General features: G+C 35.9%; 1 protein-coding gene and 1 non-coding gene across 2 annotated transcripts in view; both read left to right on the top strand.

The window, feature by feature from the left end:
* LOC125234928 (zinc finger protein 608-like) overlaps positions 1–17,444 on the top strand; it is a 154,184-nt gene that overhangs the window by 116,482 nt on the left and 20,258 nt on the right. The window lies entirely within an intron of this gene.
* On the top strand, positions 3,729–3,800 carry Trnaa-cgc. The gene has a single exon. It is a non-coding gene; the product is annotated as a tRNA-Ala (tRNA).

The following is a 17,444-nucleotide window of genomic DNA, read 5'->3' as shown; positions in this document are numbered from 1 at the left end:
CGTTCAGAAATCCACGGCCACGTATTCTTGGTATTAGGTTTTTGGGAAACCACTGTTATCTGACCTCTAGTTCCATAAAAACTATGCATTAATGGAGACAACTCCTATACTAGTTCTTCCTCCAGGTGTTATTGTAATGATACCCCAGTAATTGTTCTGGCTCGTAAACTCTCAGCGCCGTGGTTTTTCAATGCGGCTTTATGCCTCTAGATTAACTCTAGAACCCATATACTAACGAACTTCATAAAACGTCTGGAACACGCTCCACGAAAATTACAACTCGAGCCTTTACGATAAGTCTTTTTCAGTACAGATGGTGTTTTTTTTTACGCACTAGTGCGAGAAGTGGTTCATTATATGTCAGGTCGAAACTTCGGAGGTCCATCTGTACTGAAAAACGTCGTACGATACTCGTGCGGAAAGGAAATTCGTAACTCGTGTCGATTTAAAACACTCCCTTCGGTCGTGTTTTAATTTATCGCCACTCGTTTCGAACTTCCTTTTTTACGCACTTGTATCGTAATGTACTATTACGTTTTGCGTTATTTTTTTTTTCTTTTACTATATATGGGCTTACTTATGGCCAGAGACTAGCCAAGCGAAGACGTGGCCTACGATGAAGTTCGCCCAGAAGGTTCTAGTATGTGATCGTTTGGGGGCGTTCTTTACTTTCTCCATCGGGTTATCGGGTATCCCAGAAGATTAACGCTGGAAGGCCTGGAAGTGCTGGATGGAACTCGCCAGCGATATGCTGCTGAGTTGAGACAATTTCGTGTCACTTTTCCTTTTTGATGTCTTCTTGTTTGTACATATAGGTACGTTTCCTTTATTATGTATGTTTGCGAATAAATGAATTCTATTCTATAATGTCAAAAACTCATTATAAACGCTCGAAGTGCGGTAAACCGTGTTTAATTTCCGTGAGCTGCCTAAAATAAATAAGCCCGGAGGGCGTGAATTGCCTCCCTAGTCCCCAGGACAGTCGGATTTCGGAAAGTGGCAACAGGATAACAGAAGCGAGCAGATGGTGATTTATTATTGTGTTTTATAATAATTACGGGGGTGCATTGTGCTATTGTCCCTAATGGCGGGAGCTTACATTGTGTGTGCTCGTAACGGACTGCGTCTGAGTCTGAGGATTGTCTTCTGAAATACGCCGTTGTTTGCGAATTGCGATGTCTCAAAGCAAAGTAAATTTGGTGTGTATACGGAACAGATGTAGCAGTGTTGTAGGCACACGCCGAAATTGGGCATCAGTTAGGTACCTAATGTAGCTATACCTAGTACTGTAGTGCATTCCATTCAATCAACAGTATTATTTTGGACTTTAAAATCAGTGAAGATACAAGAGTTAAGTGCGTGTCGGAGGCGATTTTAGTCCATAAATATAACTTCTGGGGACAGGAAATTTACAAAGCTAGGATACAATGCATGAACAGTGTGAACACTAACAAAAATATCCTTATCCCACAACTCTTCATTGGGTTAATAATCCGACTTTCAACAGTATCACGAATAATCCTGATGTCAATGATTCTCGGTACGGGTAAATTGGCTGAGACACCGAGTTAAATGTTGAGTACCTGGTTGAGATCGCCACGGTACCAGAGCCTGTAGCCAAGACTACAATTAGTTGAAGTTTCATGGCGAGAGATGCGCAACTGGCTTTGTCGCGTCAATACGGAAGAGTGATAGAGAGAGATAACTACAAAACGCAAAAGATTGTTGTTTTGGCTACAGGCCCAGGAGAGCAGTTGACTGAAATAGGTCCATTTAGGCGCGCTAATTACCACGGGCCGCGGTAATCATCGGCCTAATGGTCCCCCTTCCCTTCCCCCTCGCGTTCCTTAAACCCTGGTATTTATCCGCGTCGATAAATAACATGGCTTTGCGGATTGAGGAAAAATATACTGTTTTTTATTCGTGAAGTATGACTGAATTACATTTCAAACGCGTTTGTAAATACGAAGAAAATTTCAAACTTCGATTTGAATCCGAAGGGACAGACAACCACTCTACAGTAATTGACTGGTAAACCCCGCATAGCTAAGAAAAACTAAAATACTATAATGAATTAAACATGAGCTTAATACCTAATTAAGTATTCAACCGTGTATACATTTCAAACGGTGGCTACTGACGATGCTTGAAATTCAACTTTTTCTCTTTAAGTACACTTATTATTAAAATATTCATGGCCAACATAAAACATGGAGCATATGAGTAGGGTAATGGTTTCAGTCTTTGTTCCAATTTTAAGCGAGTATTGGCGAGTGTCAAAAGTGACTTTTCCATTAAGTAGTTACGTCAATTTTGACATTGACAGATCATATCTATAACCTATAACAAACCCGTAACCTGTTTTTTTTTTTTCAATTTTAATGCACTTACAGCTTCTAGCATGAGTTTTTGACGTTGTAGGTTACTAGATAAAAATGACATCGAAAATTACGTAAATTGTATGGGGAAAGTGAATAGGCGGTTACTAGAACCGAAAATTACATACATTTTTCGTAACGTTATCTTTTACCGTCGAGTAATTTTTAATTAATTAATAATATGCCATAACATAAACTTATGGTAATGGCAACGTCTCGGTTAAATCAGTTAGGATGACGTGAAAATCGTGACATTATACATACATATTTCAATAACTTACCTCATAAATACCTACTTGTGACACATCGTTTCTCAATTGATCTCAATTGAACCTGTTTTTTGTGAGGATCAAATGTATTTCTCGAGTCGAGCCACGAAAACCCGTCGCCGTACAATGTACAATTGATGTTACGCGTTATCAAATAACATGAAACTTGATAAACAAAAACATTTAAGTAATAACTGCTGGGGATTGCAAACCGAAGCTCTTTGTAATTGATACAAGTACATATGTAGGACAGAGCACATGATGCAAGTTTTGTCCATCATAAAATTTCGTTAAAATGGTCTTCTTTGTGAACATTCAATCTTAAAAAATATGTAAATATCAATATCATTTATTGCAAACCATGGTATTACATTAAAGATGTTACAATACGAAGGAGGCCGCATGGCACACCGGTAGGGTATGGCAATATTTATTTTTTCTGTCTTTCATCGTACCGATTTAAAGAAGCGAAAAGTCGAGATCATATAGGGGGTATTTGCCCAAAATATCAAGTTTTATCAATTTAACATGCCGATAGTCAATACATACATACAGCATGAAAGAGGCTTAAATTCAGAAAGAGGCTTAAATTCAGTTTGTTTTATAACGTTCAATGTCCATTATGTAGTACTAAAAATAATTTGCTCATACTAAAAAAGTCTATATAGGTACTCACTACTCGCTCGGCAAGCATAGCGAACGATACAGCCGATAACATCGAGGTATTTAATAACCACGTCCCATAAGGCCTTTACACCTTTATGCTCCCACTAAAGGCCCACAACACGTAATGGTTGAAATAATTAGACATTTGTCGCTCCGGGTATTGCTAAGGTAAACTTATAGGTCTACAAGGCGAGTAAACTATGGAAGTAGGCGGTTTTCAAGTAGGTACATAGTAGCTATGGACATAGCCGATAATTTGTATTACGGTATTTAATAAGTTTAACAACCACTTCCTATCGACGAGGCCTTTACAAGTTTACATTCCGGTGGGTGGAAGTGGAATCAATAAGATAGTCTAGCTATGTGACACGGCAAGTGCGGCAACGGACCACTTATTTCGTACGTGACATCACGCGGGGATGTAACTCAGTGGTAGAGTGTCTGCTTCGCATGCTGAAAGTCCTGGGTTCAAATCCCAGCATCTCCAAATAGTAATTTTTATTTTTACATTCAATTTATAATACCATTTTGTATTTTTTTTAAGTTTTTTAATTTTTTCTTTTTCAAATTAAAATTTTATTTTCGATTCCCTGTATTCCATTAAAAAATAAATATACGTTCTCATAACAGCACTATAATTTGCTCAACCATGTCAACCAAAAAACACGTACAAAGTGACTCGCTAACGACTCTCCGACGACTCATTAGCGACAGACAAAACAGAATCGAAGCGATTACACGCAACCGAACCGGACGGCCTCTAATTTAACTTTTCCGTGACCGCCATTACCCATTTATAAGGGAAATCCACCCCTAAATAATGAAACCCCCGACAATTTCCTATAAAGGCATCTGCCTACCTTTTAAATATGCCACCCTGTACTTTGTGTCAACTTGGAAGTTTCAAACTTTATTTATATTTTAGAATGGGGTTTTTAAATGGTAATTCATGATGGCCTTTGGCAATGTTTACATTAGTTTTTTCAGAGATAATTATGTAGTAAAGATTACGCTGCTATAATAAAGCATATTAGGGCTTATTAGGCTCGCGCGTTTCTCACGATTGTTCAAAACGATATGTTTGATTTTAGACATCTAATACATATATAATTTATAATCAGTTCGACCAGTCCGTGAACATAGACTATGTGCTGGCGAACACATTGACTTACATTGCAATATTTGACAAGTTGACTTAATTTGGTTTTATTTACCTCCACTTAAGACAGTATCGCCATCTATTTTTATTAGATGGTAATAATGGTAAACAGAGGCTTACATAAGTAGACATCCTTGTATGAAAAGAGTGAACAATCCAATGCTCTTTTTTTTTCACTGTGACTAATGCAATATTTGACAAGTGAACTTAATTTTTTTATTTACCTCCACTTAAGACAGTAACGCCATCTATTTTTAGTAGATGGCAATAATGGTAAACAGAGGCTTACAGAAATAGACAGCCTTGTATGAAATAGAGTGAACAATCCAAAGCTCTTTTTTTTTCTCTGTCACTAATGCTAAGTACCATATAATATAATTATAATGGGATTAATGGGTTAACTTGATCAAGTAGCGCCATCTATAGCAACGATAGCTGTCGTTCTTTATAATCTTTATATTCACCTTGTTTGGTCAGCGGTTGTTGGCATAAGGTTTTTCATATCATTTTTTGCGGTTAGTTAATAAAATACATATTCATAAAGGAGGCGAGACGGCGCAAAAACCAAGTTGTTAAGTACGTTTACACGGGCACTGACTCAATTATCTCATTTGTCGCTCCGATTAATTGATCTTGATCGCCATTGCCCCACCGGTCGGGAATAACTGATCATTTTATGCTAATAGCTTATAGAGAAATGCTTTATGTGTTCATTGTTTCGTGAGACAATAAATAATAACCCAGCAGTTGCCGTATCATGGTCGTGCTTTTGTCACTTGTCATATTATGCGTCCCTTTCGCACTTATGTGTTAGAACGTGACAGACATGGTGACAAATGATAGATAGCCGTCCATCGTAGCCCAGCAGGGCAGCACATGATTGGCTCGAAATTTTGTCGCGGCGAGATAGATGTGTTCTTATCTCATTAATACAATTAGAAAAAAAAAGATAATGTCGCACCAATCATGTGCTAGCCCTGCTGGAACAAGCGACCTTGCTTCTACCGAGCGACGCCGTTATAGATGATAAAATTGATAAATCTTATTTAAACTGGCTAAGATACAATTTATAATTAATTAAAGCCATGCTAAAACCGGAAGTATTTCAGTTGTATTCAGATAATGAGGCGTCAAATTAATTTACTGTTTCACGAACATCCGTAATTAATTCATTACGACAAGCCATTAAGTACTTCCTGATATCTGTTACAAATACTTGTTATAAATACTTGTAAGTAGCTGGTATTTTGTAATTAATTGTCTAAGGTTTGTTACTTATGGGTCGTCTTGTCTTAGTACCTAAGTTTTTATTAAATGTTTTGTACCGTGGTAGCTAGTTTAATATCTTTCTTATTAGTAGACTGTGGGGTGTACGGTCACCAGTAGAGATGGGCGCTGACGGGTAAATACCGGGAAAATACCCATATCTACCCAATCTACCCGGTATTTACCCGTATCTACCCAAATGAGCGGGTATAAAAAATAATCTATGAAATTAAAGATTATTCTTAATTTACATGACTGAAATATATTTTTCTACTAAAATAAATATATATATTTGACTAACTAATATTAAAATGTTAACAGAGATTCCAAATATTCCATATATCATGTGTAATTTACCACATTCAATTAAAAAGTTGTATTCCCCAGATGTTTTAGGCCCACTAAGTATTCAAATAACTTACTTAACTTAAACACGGTGGACAGACAAATCACAGCTTTGCAAAACGCCAGGTAGGTGCATCCGTATTGAAAGGGTGCAATAAGTCACTTGACCGGTCAGTTACTTTTATTATTTTTTATTTATGGGATACTTATAATTTAGTTTGTACTTAGTTAAACAAGTGCCACGTCCATGTGTGATTTTAATTAACACTTGCTTTGAATTCGGACTGTAATAATGCCTTCTATGTGACTTCGGCTAGATACTGGACTTCGGCTAGATAGTAGGCTTTACCAAACAAACAGCAAGTAAGATTTTAGTGCTATAATTTTGGTTTTCGACGCTAAAAGCTACTATAGATATCGTATAAAGGTTTTCGGCGTGACCGCCTGTCGTATAAAAGCCTCCAGTCACACCTTTTAGCTCTATAAGCTTGTACCGCTAAAAGGTGTTATTAGGAAGTGATGTAAACGTTTATATCACCATTTTATAGAGCCGCTATAGGCCTGGTCTATAACAGGATCAAATATGACTACTATAGGTCTATATTATTGTATAATAGTGTTAGGAATCACTGCTATGCAATCAATTTGCGCTACTAAGGTTCCCGACAAGCCGCTATAGTTGTTGCGTTATACAGCTAAAAGGTGTTATTAGGAAGTGATGTAAACGTTTATATCACCATTTTATAGAGCCGCTATAGGCCTGGTCTATAACAGGATCAAATATGACTATTATAGAACAATATTACTGTATAATGGTGTTAGAAATCACTGTTATGCAATCAATTGGCGCTATTAAGGTTACCAACAAGCCGGTTATAGTATTTTTAGTAGTTGTGTTTTAACAGATTTAAAACCTAACTATACCACTATTTTGGGATATAGTGGCTTTGGAAAACACTGCTATAGTATTTAACACTGTATAGTAGTGATATGAATACCATTATAGAGCTATTTTTATAATGAAGTTTTCAGGATACGTTTATATAGCTTTGAAAAGGTTATAGTCGTTTTCTAATGCCTTTTATATCTCATCGCCGTATACGCCACAATGACTCTTTAAATATCACAGACCTGTTGAATAATGATTTCGGTATCTCTTTTAAAACACAATAGCGTTATAGCTGAGTTTACTATATGTTTTATAAACCAAATCAGATATATAAGAGTAGAAAACGATTACTTTTAAATGACAATTTTGACCTTAAAAGGCTGCTTTATGGTGTTTATACATCGTAATTATGAAATCAGGCCAAAGATGCGGTATCTGGTTCCGTACAGTGTTTTTCTAGAAATTAACTTTATTAATTGTAGTTTAGATTTGTCATACTAAAAAGAAAACAACATTTATTAATACTGTTTAAAATTGAATCCACGATGGCGGGCTTATGGCAGTGAATGCGTATGATAAGTGATATAGTCGAACTATAAAAGCGTATGTTTTACTTCTTAGATCCATAGTAGAAACTATGGTGCCAATAATTTTATTGTATTAAATTATATTTATTTATTTTATTCAAAACATGGTATAAATCGAGGGCGCATTTAAAATACTCCATTAAACTAATATTCTTTTAACGGTAAAATTTCCATCGCATACCTTTTTGCAGTAATGATGGACACGAAATCCAAATTATGTTAATTGACACTAAACTTCACAAGTTCACACACCACTTTTCGTTAAGTTCCTCGTTTAGAACAGTTTTTGTTAAATATTACACATATTAAATTATTTTAGAAATTTCGCATTAAAAGGGACGGCAACTGCTATTATAGAACAAAATAACCTGTATAACGCAATCTCAAATGCTACTATAGCATACATTGATACTATAATAGCGTTACTGTGTCCTCTATGTCAACAAATTAGCACAATAGTCATCATTACATCACCATTATAGACCTTAAACGTCACGGATGATACTGCTATAGGCCTATTATATCACTAAATGGCTGCATAATTGCGCCAAATCGGCTCTACAGTACCAATATAGACTATTTATAGGACCATTTAGTGTGATTTAATTTGGTGTCCTCGACCACTATAGGACCAGAAATTGTTACTTGAGAGGAACTATAATAAGCACACAAAATTTCATCCCCATCGGTTCAGCCGTTTAGGAGGAGGAGGTAACAAACACACAAGCATGTCAAATATATTTAACAAATTCCTTATTCAATAAAAATACTTCGATATATGTTTATAGAACTATATTAATAAAATATAAATATATTATACAATACCAAGAAAACATTTTTTCACGATTAAATTCAATTTATGACCCATTTTATTACAATATTTATTTATACCCACCCATTAGGGTAGAAAAGGTAAATATCGGGTAGATTGGGTAAATACCCGGTAAATACCCGATATCTACCCCGGGTATTTTCCCGCCGCCCATCTCTAGTCACCAGCAAAAACACATTAATCTTCGAGGCCGCAAAGGTATCTGACACGCTCTTACTAATAAGATCTTGTCAGGACCCGTAGCCGAATGGCATTTCTGCGACGCGAAACGCCACCGAAACGCCGCAGAAATGTAGCCTGGCTCTGTCGCGCCAATACGCAAGAGCGATAGAGATAGATAGCTACGAAAGAGATATTATCGCGAGCGTTTCGTGAGCGTTTGTGCATTCGGCTACGCACATTGATATCTTTGCTGGTGACTGTACTGATTGATTGTATGTAGAATAGATATCATTATGTTTTCTAATGTATTATTGGAAGGTGAGTGTAACGTGAAAGAGCCCTTTATAACAAGTCTTGTTATACTTATGTTATTTTCACTCGCTTAACTAACAAGGTACATATATGTATAAATGGATGTGGGTTTTCTACCGCGAGTCGAGAAATATATACTATAAAAGCATGGATACACTGTCGAAAGATTATTCTAAATGTAACTCTATTTCAGTACCTAACACAAAATTAAATAAATTACCTTGTTAAAGTATTAATCTTGTTGTTTACTAAGTTTATTCAACGTATAATGCATTAATTTGCATTTCGTTAACTCGTTATAAAGAATCACGCCACAAAATCACTTAAACTGTCATTCCTATAAATAAAATAAATAAATAAATATTATAGGACATTGTTACACAGATTGACTGAGTCCCACGGTAAGCTCAAGAAGGCTTGTGTTGCAGGTACTCAGACAACGATATATATAATATATAAATACAGTAAATACTTATATACATAGAAAACATCCATGACTCAGGAACAAATATCTGTACTCATCACACAAATAAATGACCTTACCGGGATTCCTATACTTATTATCAATTTACGCGTGGCACGTCATGAGATAAAATCAACGAAACATGACGAAACTCAATCAATAACACTTTTACGAACACAATTAGATAATAATCACTGCTGATTATTACCAAAATAAATCGGAACGCTTCAAAGAGCGTATCACACTGCAAATACATTTGTAATTACTCTTCGATAAAGTAATTTGGATAAGTAAGGCCCGATTAATATTCTCGCAATTTGAGGACGCCGACTCAGGTATTTGAGCGGCCATATTAAATACTCAGGGGTTTTATTACAAGCAGGTACCGAGTACGGGCGTGATCCTGACACATGGGTTTTGATTTGAATGACTTACCAAACCATGAATCAAAAAATGTTTAGTATTCTCAACGTTAAAATATGATTAAAGAAATTAGTTTTTACACCATTTTGGCTAGTGCACTTTTATGACTCATAAATCTATCCCAACTTTGAATCGTAAGTGTCAATGCGCATCATAAATGTGATACTTTTAATCAATCAATTTTGTCACACATGTCAACATGTTGAAGTTACGTATTATGAAAATATCGCCTTACTGACAGCAATGACAACCGACAAAGCATCCTTTTGATTGAAAAAGCACAAATAAACGGTCTCCTTCTAGGCTGGTTCTTTCTAAAGTCCAAACTGCCTCGTTTAACCACTGAAGGCAGGGCCAGAGTCCAGACCTCAAGGGATTAAATGGGATTGACCGCCCGATGCCCCCATTTTTATCTCAATTTGTACGCTGTCCGGCGAAATTTCCTCAAAATGTTACTTTGGGAAGAGGTTAAACATGTTTTTTTGTTTTAGTTTATTGACGTGAGGTCTTGTCAGTGTTAAGTTGACGGCAAGGTTTCAACCCTTTTTACAGAAACAATCTTATTGCCTTTTTTATTATTAAGTATTTATAACTCTGCAAGAAATGTCGCGTCATAACTTCAAAAGGCATTTTCACAACCAAAACACTATAAATGGACAGATAGTATCTGTACAAACAATATTTGTTATCAAGTATAGACATAGATAACAAATATAGATGTAAATCTATAAATAAACTTACAGTAAATTCGTTTAGATATTTAAGAATACCTTTGTCGTTACGATGTTATTTCTAAATAACGCCTTGCGGTAATATAATAATAAAGACCCTATTGTTTTTGTACACTACAAGCAACTAAACCTCCGCTCACCATACTTATTTACTTACTTGACTAATCAACAGTATAACTAACCCCCCTTTAAATATACCCCGTAAATTTGGCCTCGTGATCGTCTAGCGTGAATAAGTAGAACCCTTCGATGTAAACCGCGATAACCTAGATCCTTTAATGAGTATCAGCTGTATTTTTGACTAATTTTTAAAATTTTATTTAATTATATTTTAAAGAAGAATAAAAGTTATTGTAGCATAATAATATAGTGTTATAGAAGAGTATTTTATCAGATTTAGGCCTAGAAAGTTATAGGTGAGAAAATTAATGACGTAATGAAGAAATTTTTAGTATAGAAGTTAGTGAGTGAAACATACATGAAATAAACATTAAAAAATATTTTGGAAAACAACCGCTACGCTCTATTAGTGATCCTGGCTTGGGTACGAACTTGCGTTGCGGAATAGGATCCTTAATCTCAATCAAACTGCTTTATTGAGAGTCCTATGCCAAGCCAGAAGGGCTATCTATCTACTAACTAACCCCCCCTTTTATTTTGTTTCTTTTTCCGTAGCTAAACCCCCCTTTTCCCCAATACTGCTAATAGACCATAACTTCTCGATCCTTCTAATGTATCATCAGGGCTCCGAGTAGTTGCTACCACTGAGAACGAAGTAAGTAAGTCTAGTAACTCCTTGAAGCTTTTGACTTGTCATCAGTGGACGGCGCTCGCATGCCACTGGGCCCTATAACAAACCTATGATTTTTATTCCAAAGTATAGTTTGTTTCCCTAACCAACTTGATAGAATTTACCTTGAAAAACTAGTTAGCAACACTCACTGGCTCGATGCTACACGAAGAATCAGAAATTGCTACCACAATTATTAATTTCACTCAGATAAATTAAGTAACAAAAGGTTTTATAAATTACCAGTTTTACCACATATTTTAAGATAATAAACACCACATTTAAAATCCATTTAAACCATATAAGTAGTAGTAGTTAAATTATTTCTCCACAATACACGTTGACCAATTATATTTTAAGACCAACCATAAAAGAACTCTACATTCATAGAAATAGTGTGTGACTCTACCCTAATCCTATCTATTTCCCTACTCTAGCATATATGAAACACAGACCTTCACTTACCATAGATCTTGAGTTCAGAATATGCACAAGTGTATCCCTACCAGAGCTGTACAGTTCAGCCAGCGAAGCTGAGATAGGCAACTTATAGGCTTGTGTCGGTCAGATCCCCCCCCCTCTGCTCTTGCCCGCAGGCTAGGGTAGCAGAGAGTAGATCGCCCTATCCGTGTATATATCCAGTATTCTAGGACACACCAGTACCAGCCACATGGGAGACCCAGCTGCGATCAGACTTTACTTATGGATCGATCACAACCGAAATCTCCAGCGACCAACGCCAGCATGAACCAGAACACCGAGTAAATAAATATATATATATATAGGACCCCAGCCTCAAATACTGCCGACTTCAGTGAGCAAGGATTACTCCTAATGTCTTTCGTCAATCGTGAAAGTCCTCACTTCCATCTAACAGTTGGACTCTTTGAGACCGGTGAGAAAATACGCTTTTGTAAGTATAAAAAAGCGTCCAAGCCCCCACTTGGAACAAAAAGACCCCTAAACGCCTTATGTTTAACAGCCGCAAGGTATAAAGCGCTTAGCCGGACAACAGTCTGTCACAAACAATGATCTGGCTTATAACTTTCACAAAATAACCCCATAGAAAATTACTAAATTCAATTTTACTGACCAACTAAACAAACGAGTGAAATTTTCTTTACGTGCTATAATCTAAGCTTAGTTTTGCAAGAATTACTCCCTACAAAACCAAACACAGACTTATCTCCAAGCACCAGCCATACATCGACCCAGTCTTTGTATTGCTTGACGGCACTCATGAAACAAAGCACAGAAAACTTCACTATACACATCAATTTAAATGTAACACTACACTATAAATAGAACACTAAATTAACCCCACAACTGACGGTAAAGCAATTCCACCACAGGTCCAAGTTCAACTGTACGACGATATTGTCCCCGCACAATCAAACAGAGACACAATTTCAAAGTTTACAATCACTTAGAATAATTTCCAAGTAAAAACAAACAGAGAAATAATAGCAGAACAACTTCACTCACCAGTATAACACACGAAAGCCAGAGACACTGTTAGTCTTGTTTTGTGGATATTTTAAGAATGACGCGCGTTGGCTCGCTCCGACCCTTTTATAGATTCAAAATGAGTGACAAAAGAGTGACAAAAGAGCGACAAAAGAGCGACAAAAGAGCGACAAAAGAGCGATAAAAGAGCGACAAAAGAGCGACAAAAGAGCGACAAAAAGGTGACAAATGAGTGACTGGCGACAAATAACAATGGATAGCCGCTAAATTACACGCATAAGAAAAAGGTCATAACTGTTTTGTTTACTAAGTCATACGCCTTAGGCATTAATGTCCAAGACAACTCGGCACGTACGTTTTTGTTTCTCAATAGTAACACCTGCATGACTGCACGTGTTTTAGAGTGAGATGGAGATATCTTTTGTTGATTCCTAGTACGTAATGAAACATTTTATATTGTGGTAAATATAAATATGCAAATATTACTTTATCAAAGGTTTTTAACCAGTTTTGTAAATCAAATACATAATAAAATATCATTTTTGTTTCTAAATGCTACAATAAACACATCCAGAAAATACATATATACACTAGTTATCATTATCAATTTTTATGACCTGTAATTGAAATCAAGATATAATATTGGAACGCTACTCAGTTGACAACTGTCAGTGTCAGTATTTCGTCCATGTGAACGTAGTTTGTTGATAAATATGTTTTTCCAACCTGTTTTGCATCGAATAACAATGTGAATTTTATGAGTGAAGACGTGACTATACATGTGATTAAACATCACAGATATTATTTGTTAAATTATCCAATGAAATCCCAAAGAAAATATGCACCAAGAAAGTTGGTCGAGGAAAAGTTGATTCGCCGTAAGTTTTATATGTAATAACGAGTCCATTTCCTCGTCATAGACGCTTGTTCTGTTACAACAAGCGGCACTTAAACACTGCTCATGCACGCATATCAAAAGAATTTATAACATGCAAATACTTACAATGGGTGTTGCAAAACCATTTATAACCTCAGTTATACTTCCAACATAAACGCGAAACAAAACAACCGCAGCGCAAAATAGTTACCGCAAGGCACAAAAATGTGATATGAATAGAGGGTCGAAATTGATTAATGAAATTTACATAAGTTAGCACGCTAGCGATAAGGGAGGGATGAATATGCAGGCAGAGTCACGTTCTAAGTTCCGAGGCCGTACTTCCAGCGTACGTGCCGCGGCTGCCAACGGATGTAACGGGGATAAAATACTAGGTAAAAATACTAGCGAGTATGTTTTAATTAAATTTAACGTGTTTATATTTCGTGCCCGTTTCGCCGTATTTATCCTTATCATGACAATTTGGTAATTATAAAACCTTGTTCTGTGAAATATTTTCTCTTTGATGGAATGGATGGTATACACTACTCGTCACTTGAATAGGTTCACCTTATATTTTACCCTTATGTATTATATTACTATTATTTTTCGAATTTTGTCCTTTGATATAGATCACTAATCTTGCGCATAAAAATTTCTAATACACATTAAATACGTTGCGACGCGTAATTGGTCAGTGTCTGACCAATCACAGATGCCTACGTGTTCGCGGCGCGTCACATGGATAGGTTCACGCCACGTTTTGTCTTGTATTATTACATTTGTCTGTGTTCTCGCTTGGTGTTTAGACGTACTTGTTTGTGTTTTATAAGATATAATATTTCTCTTGTTCATATAAAAACAATACAAGATGGGACGCAATAAACAGTTAACAAGTGAGGAAATTAATAATATCCAGTTTTTCTTAGGACAAAAATTATCAAATCGCGAAATAGCTCGCAGATTAAACAGAAGTCCTAATGTAATTAACAATTACGTTAAAAATAAAGAAAATTATGGAAAAAATTACAAAGGCAGAACAAAGTTTGCGACAAGTGCTCGGGAACGTCGAATGATTTTGCGCGCTGCTTCTAATTCAACTAAAAGTACGGCAGCAATAGCTAGAGAAACTAACACTACAGCATCCCTTTCCACTGTCAGAAGGATTATAAAACAAGCAAGTCACCTGAAAAGACGAAAATTAAAGAAAAAACCGGCTTTGCAAAGTCATCATATATTAAGACGACTTGCGTTTGCACAAAATCACATGAGCTGGACACACCAATGGAAAACAGTTATTTTTACCGACGAAAAAAAGTTTAACCTCGATGGTCCTGATGGTTTTCATTATTACTTTCATGATCTTAGAAAGGAAGAGAAGATTATGTCTCGCCGGCATTCGTCACTTCAATCTGTAATGGTCTGGGGTGCAATTTCATATTATGGTGCAGTCGATATTGTTTTCCTCCAAGGGAAACAAACGGCAAGGAAGTATCTACAGCTTCTAAAAGATAAATACAATGAAATTGACACTATTATGAATCACCGTCTTTGGATATTACAGCAAGATAATGCGCCGATACATACTGCACATGAAGTATCAGAGTGGTTTAAACAACAAAAAATTGAAGTTTTAAACTGGCCCTCATGCTCACCGGATCTAAATATAATAGAGAACGTTTGGAGTTGGTTATCACGTCAAGTTTACATCGGAGGACAAGAATTAAGTAACAAACAACAGTTGATTAGTGCCATCGACAAGGCTTGGAAAAATCTTGATTTAAATTTCCTTCGCTCTCTTTATGATTCTATGCCTAACAGAATTTTTGAAACAATACGAGAAAATGGTAAATTTACACACTATTAGAAATAAAATATATAATTACTTTTGAAAATATTTAATCTTTTATTTGATGAACCTATTCATGTGACAAGTTTTTTTGTCCCATGATAACAAATAAATATTTTTTCTTAACAAACACGTCATTTAATTTGTAATGTCATTATATCTTATATCTACAAGTAAAGTATCCTACATAATACAAGTTTTACTTTTTCACTAATATTACTAGAAATGCCGATGAAACTATTTTTTGTAGTGAACCTATTCAAGTGACGAGCAGTGTATATCAAAGAAATTCTATCTGAAATAAAGACATAATATTTGTCACTTTCATGTATTTGAGTACCTACAATAGGATATGTTGAGTAAATTGAACAAAATAAAAGACGGAAGACCGGTACCAAGGCGTTAAATCCATGTTTAGATATTTTAGAATACCTTTGACGTTCCGATATACAATAATGTTCAGATATCTTAGAATACCTTTAAGCTATATCCTCTCGAATAACTTCGCATCTTCGCGCTTCGTGTACAGAATACCTTCCTTCTGTATAAATGTCAAGAATACAAGACTACTCGAAGCCAGTTAAAACTCACAAAACAGCCAGTGCTTCTCAGAACCGATTCGGACCGGCTATGCATGATGCAAATCTCCCGAGACAAATTGATCTGACCCCACATCAATACTTCGCTGCATCAATTTCTTACCCGCAAGCTTATCAACGACGAAAAACGAGGAAAAGTAGACTTGATGTCTGTGGAATAAGAACTTTGGGCGGTATTTTTAATTTGGTGTATTTGTAAACGCGTCTTGTTAAATTCAGAGACATTCTTTTTTTATGAATGGGTTTTCATGATTCATGAAGTTTAAACATTTCAGTAGGTATTCGTTTGTTGCATATTCCTTATTTTGTTATATTTTTTTTAATACTTTTTTAAATAATTGATTAATTACGTTGTTGGAATATTGCCACATATAAGTTTTTTTCTGTTACTAGTTATTTTAACCAGATAGAAAGTGATATCCAAATAAGATTAAGAATATTAAGATGACTCTTTCTTAAGTTACGATGACATTCAGAATGTAATTATATTGCCTGTATTACAAAAGACCTTAGACAACACATATTCAAGATCCAAATAAGTCAAAAAAAAACCATAAAAACTCAAATTATAGGCGTAACTTTGACTGTAGCATAACAGATTAATATTAATTCATATTACATATGTAAATACCTAAATGATCTTGTTAGGGCGTTCGTTGCCAAGCATATAAAATTTCAATCCAATTAGACACAGCAACGAAAATAGAATAGCTGTCATCAATTAGTGTCGTAATCAGACAAGTATCTTTGATCTAAGTACAGCCGCTTCGCTGATCGTATTACGAACCGATACAAACGTTTAAATACCCGACACATCCTATTATCTGGCCGGGATACCTAGCCACCCTGCCAATAGCTTACGTTTTAGCTAGCTCTCTCTCTATCGCTCTCCTGTAGTGGCGCGACAGAGTCAGACTGCGTTTCGATCGCCACGTAGCCTCAACGATTCTCATTTCGGCTAGGTACCCGGGTGTGTGCACTTGAGACGCGTCGGGTCGTGCATGTGTGAGTGGACTATTATACTACGCGCACGGTTAAAAAGTAACCGTATGGCTTTAAGCTAAAGTGTATATTTCTTCGTAGTGAGGTAGATAGCTGCGTTTGATAGGACAATCAATGGATATGGGTGGTATTCCAATCGCTCAGTAAACATACGCGAATCAAACTGCACGGACTCCGAATTCCAAATAAAGCACTGTTGTAGTAAACATTAGATCATGTTATTCTGGGTTTACAAAAATATCGACTCGCTCGCGAGTTGATAAGCAATGGTATGTCTTCCGTTGGCTATTGTGTCCGTTGTTATTAGGTAACTGACAAGGATTTGTGCATATAAGCTCTTTTATGTAAATATTGTGCTCGGTTTAATGTCAAATTGCA

This window comes from Leguminivora glycinivorella, chromosome 16 (assembly GCF_023078275.1).
Source record: "Leguminivora glycinivorella isolate SPB_JAAS2020 chromosome 16, LegGlyc_1.1, whole genome shotgun sequence".
Lineage (NCBI taxonomy): Eukaryota > Metazoa > Arthropoda > Insecta > Lepidoptera > Tortricidae > Leguminivora > Leguminivora glycinivorella.
The sequence above is the reverse complement of the archived record's forward strand: the minus strand, read 5'-3'. Positions and strand labels throughout refer to the sequence as shown.